This window comes from Lupinus angustifolius, chromosome LG01, assembly GCF_001865875.1.
Source record: "Lupinus angustifolius cultivar Tanjil chromosome LG01, LupAngTanjil_v1.0, whole genome shotgun sequence".
NCBI lineage: Eukaryota > Viridiplantae > Streptophyta > Magnoliopsida > Fabales > Fabaceae > Lupinus > Lupinus angustifolius.
Genome location: NC_032009.1, coordinates 18,296,197 through 18,302,196, shown reverse-complemented (window position 1 = coordinate 18,302,196; position 6,000 = coordinate 18,296,197).

Below are 6,000 nucleotides of genomic sequence, written 5' to 3'. Positions count from 1 at the left end.
ATTATAGTTTTATTTTGTGATAAAATAAATATAATGATATAATCAATTTAATTTAAGAAGGTATTTTAACATTAAGATAAGAAATAAAAATATAATTATAAATTTATAATGTTATTGTATTGTTATTATATTCTTATTGCTATTGTTATGATTATCATTATTATCACTATTTAATTATATGTGTCAATATATTATTTATTTTTAAAGATATTATTTTTATTTAGGTTATTGTGTTCAATTCTTATAATTATATATGTTTGTCTCCTTATATAATTTATATTATTCTCTCAAGCTTATAAAATAGTAGATAATGAGATTTTTATTATTATCATTATTGTTAAGATATGATTGATTGAAATATTTGATTTGGAATAAGATTTATAAGTTTATAATTGTTATCAAAGTTAATAAATCATTTAAATAAAAGAATATATCTTTAATAAACATAAGAATATGATTAATGAAGATTTGAGTTAGTATAAGATGACAAGAGAGAAAAGCCTATTAGCTTTATATTGTAGTCATCAAACCATAAAGCCTAGAACTTAGAGAAGATGGAAGAAGAGAAAGGGATAAAAAAAGAAGAGATGAAAGCAAGGAAAGGGAAAAGACATCTCCATCAATCATAGATAACACTATAAACCTAAAACTCCATAAATTGGCAATGGTAATTAATGTCTTGAGAAAGTTAAGTTATATTTCTCCTAACACGTTGAATTAAGAAAAACTTATTGGTTCAATTTCCTTTGAATTATATAGAGGAAGCAAAGAACATCATACATGATCATAATATCGCTTCCTACTTGATTACAATTATGATTGTCCTTCAACTTTATTAATATTTCACTGTGATGAAAACATATATATTTGTGAAAGTTAACAAATACTTTATTTTTGTCCTGCTTTATACTAGGGATGACAACAGGCACGAGCGGGCACGGGTAGTAGCTATCTGCTACCCGTTTCAAAATAGAAGAGCATTATCCATACTTGTTCGCACCTGTATGGGTACCCGTGTGTGGGTATTCGTGGGTACCTGCGGGTACAACAGGTACCCGCGGGTTTCCTTTATTATAAATGAATTTTTAATTTTCAACTTCTTTTATTGTTCAAATTAGATAAAACTTAATTATTTTTGTATCTTTTGATTGAATATTTGACAAAAATGCTAAATTTATTGTTGTTTTCTATTAATGTGATTTGTTGTTCTCATTCTCTTAACAAAAAATAAATATTTTCTTTGCAAAACAGGTGTGTTTCTACGTATATAATAATATTTGTAGGGTGTTTCACCACAAATTCAATAAAAGATGTAAACAAAGTAAAAAATGTAAACAAAGTAAAAGGAAAAGATGTACATAGTATAATGAATGTTAGGATAATATAATTTTTATTTAATTATATATTAATCATATAAATAACGGACACATATGGGCACGGGTACCTTAATGTCCATAAAATCTTATATGAGCACGTATGTACTACGAATATTTTTTAAAACATGTTTGTAAAACATGTGGGTACCCGCTTGTGACATGTACTCGTGCCTGTACGGGTTTCATCCGTGCGTACCCACGGGTACGAGTTTTTTGTCATCCCTACTTTATACATATATGTGTTAATATTTATAATAATCTTATATTTTATATATTTTCCTATTTGTTATTCTCTCTCCTTGTATTTAGTAGGTTGCATCATTAATTATATATACATACATATATATCCCATTATGTTAATCTTTAGTTATATATTCTTCTTATTTTCAAAATTAATTATATTGATTGAGGAATCTATGATTCAATTATGCTATAGGTGATTGCTTAGGGGTCTATGTCTCATTTGCATTAATTATGGATGGGATCTTTAGATTCATTGATTAGTTTAGGCACATGCAAACGAATTCTCAATTACATAAAGATGAGCTTATTTTCCATAAACTAAGTAAGATATTTCCTACAAACCATGGGAGCTTGGTGAGGGTGGGCACCTCAAACAGGCGTGTTATGTGCAAACTATTAATCATGACTGAGCGTTCGTAATAGTTAATGTCACATATATAAATTGAATGTGTTATTATTTGTGTGTGATTTACCTTCTAATTGATATTGTATAAGTTATAAGTTATGGATTTAATATATATACACTAACAGTTTAAGTGTTTTTTATACTTTCGGCATATCATTCATCATTCATATGTTAATCACCATTGACTCTCAAATAAAAGTAATACAAATTAACGATGGATGATATGTTGGCAGTGTAAACAACTTTCACTAACAATGCATAAATTTTAAACTCATGAGTTATTAGTTATACCATAATATAATGTATTATGATTATCAATCCCAACTATTAATATTCTTTATGGAGATTTCTCATACTTATGACTGCTACAAATGTTATAGTTTCAAAGTTCTTAAAATAGTGTTACTTATATTTTTTATCTCACTATGTTTGAGTTTTTTCATACTTCTGGAGAGGAGTTTGAATTTAAATTACGTTGACGATCCAATCTCAGGCGATCATGCATCTAAATATAAACTATTTTTTTATTATATAAGCTATTTTAGAGAATTTATGTTAAGTTCAAGATGACCTGTGGACCCTTTTAGTTTAGTACACGATGTTATTATAAATATTTAATATATCTTTATAATATATTTTATTTAGTATTTAATTAGATTAAAAGAAATATTTTTTACTAATGAAATTATTAATAATTTAGTAATTTTTTAGCTTCCACATATTGTATTCAATTATTATTTTTTGTTATGAAAATTCGGGAGCTACATTTTGGTATCAGATTACTTCGATTCATATTGGATTGTGGTAAGGGTCATCGGTCATCTCTGGAGTGGACAATCATGGACTAGATAGAGTCTAATTTCAGGATTATTAGGAGTATAGTTTTTTTCGTGTGACTATGATGATCGATGTACTTGGAAAAGATAATATTGGGACTAGCTATCCCAATATTGTTGTTCTTTGAAAACATGATCACTATATCCACTATGTGGATTACCACCAACCTTGTTTTAGTGGATGTTACTAAAGTTTGGAGTATTGGTAGGATCTTGTTACAAAATTGTGACCGAACCAATGTTACAAAACTTGAGGTTATCATATATTATAACTTTATATTAACTTGATATATGTATAAACATTATTTGATTGGCTTTATATGTGTGACAAACTTCTTAAAGTTGGTATGATGCTAAAGCTTTTGTGAATCTATTTTGATAAAAATAATTATGACATTTCCAATCCTAGCATTTATTTAATACTCTAACTTTAGTTATAATAATTATTTACATAATAAAAATAATAATTATTATTTTAGAAATTATTTGTGTACTTTTAATATTAAATTCATAAAGTTTTCATAAGATAAATTTCTAATTAAAATGATTTCCATGTTAATAAGCTATTCAAATCTGTTTTATATATATATATATATATATAATTGTCTAATTGTGCATCACATATATCAATCACGTTAAGGATGATTCAGGGTAGGATATTAGCGGTACTAAACCCGAACCCGTAAATTAAACTCGGGCAATCATGCATGAATTCAGTCTCAGCGGGTTTTCCATGTTAAATTTGGTTGGGTTCAAACGGTTACTCACAAGTTTGGTTTTCATTGTCATCCTTAGGTGTAAGAGAATGATATAATTTTTATTTTGTATATTAATTATGTGCATACATAAATGTCTACATATTTCATTGTAAGTAATCAATTGTATTACTTAAAAAAACATAGAGAACTTATAAGAACTTAATAGTTAAGAATCAATTTATAAGAACTTACCAATTTGGTCCCTCAAAATTTGATAAACCAAAAATGTCCCCAAATTTTTTAAATGGTGGTCAAATTAGTTATATTTAGCATGTTTTACAACACTTGATAGAGATTAATTTGACTCATATTTTAAATTCTCGGGGACCATTATGAGTTTTTCAATTTTTAGGGACCAAAATGATAAGATTAAAAATCATGAAAGACTAAAATATGTATGTACTCTATTTTAAAGTGCTTTATTTGTCATTAAAATCTAGGTAAGTAGTCGAGGTTTTTATGCATTATTGAAACATTTTAAAAATTATGTATTTTTATGGTGTAAATTTTAGTAGTATTATTTGTACATCATTTTATTTTATTACTTGTACATATAATACTACTAAAATTTAACACTTGTATAAATAATACATACAAGCGATATGTTCTAGTTGTTGATATATAGCATGCACAAGTACATATCTTTATTGTATGTAGATAATTATTATATATATCATTTTTTTATATAGATATGTACTTGTTATTATTTAATTATATTTTTGTGTTTATTTATTGGAACAATGTAGAATTATTAAATCATATTGGATTCATAAATAATATTTGCTTTCAAATAATTAGAGACAATTATTGCCTTATCATCATCAGAATTAAAGTTCTTTAAATGTTGTTTAAATATACTTCAGGATCTCCTTGGATCATAAGAAACATACAAAATTACTTTAGCATATATGAATTTGTATGTGGTGACAAAAATTACAAAAAACTATAATAAGTGACATGTGATTAAGAGTTGGATACTATTTTTTTAACATGTGATTTCTCATGAGATATCTATAGACCTAAGTAATATTAATGATGATGTACTTAAAACAACCTAAAATGTTTATCAAGATTAAAAGTTCTTTTACTTTAAGTGGTTACTATATGAGGTTTATTCTTGATTTCTATCTTTCTACTTGACCTATGGTTGGGTTAAGGTAAAACAAATAGGGGTTCTTCATGTTGAATGTAATGTGAAAAGAAAAAATTATTTAGTGTAAGAAATTATTATTTATCACTTATTTCCTAGATATCTCAAACTCATTATGCAGCTTTAAGATTTATGGTGACCAAGATTTATCTAGTATGTGTGCCTACAAAGATAGAGATAACTCATGTCTTTAAGAAGCTTAAGATCCATTAATGAAAAACTACACTACACATTGTTTGGAATATGCAATTATACTTTTTCTTGTCTTAAGAAAATGAATTTTACAATTATTTTTTCATGTGGTAAAATTTGAGGTTTTTAATTACCATAAGTGTTATAAATATTTGTTTGGTAAGAGAAAATTGATCGTGAGAAAATAACACATGTGAAGTTTCTTATGAATTTCGATATAAGTTAAAGTACCACTAATGAAGGATAAATATATTATTGATGCTTTGAGTAAGGGAATCACTTTCGTAATATTTATTTGGCTATAATCTCCTACAAAGAAGATTACTTAGAGCTTGAGGATGGGTTGAGAGTATTGTATCTATAGTTGTTTTAAATAAATAGTAACCTGAAATTTTGAAAACAAAAATTTGTTTAAGGAGTGAAGAAAGTAATATCCCAAAAATTACAATATTTTCATAACTAATTTTTGAGTCATGTATTATAGTTTTATTTTATGATAAAGTAAATAAATTAATATTATCAATTTACGTGAAGAAGGTATTTTAACATTAAGATAAGAAATAATAATAGAATTTTATTGTTACTATATTTTTATTGTTATTGTTATGATTATCATTAGTATCTATTTTCAGCTATATGTGTCAAGATATTATTTGATTTTATAAGATACTAATTGTATATAGGTTATGTTGGTCCATCCTTATCATTATATATGTTTGTTTCCTTATATAGTTTATATTATTCTCTAGTTTATGAAACAATAGAAATTGATATTTTTATCATTACCATTTTTGATATGATTAATTATAATATTTAAATTTTGATAAGATTTAGAAGTGTATAATTGTTATCAAAATTAATAAATCATTTAGAGTAATGATAAGTTCCAAAAATACCTAATTTTCATACACTTCTTATGGCACTTATCATATGCAAAAATGGGAAAACCAACTTAATTCAACAATTTTTAGATAAATTTTGTGTGTTTGAACAATATAATTTTTTATCACCTCTTGTCCAAGTTTTCTTTGAGTTTCGT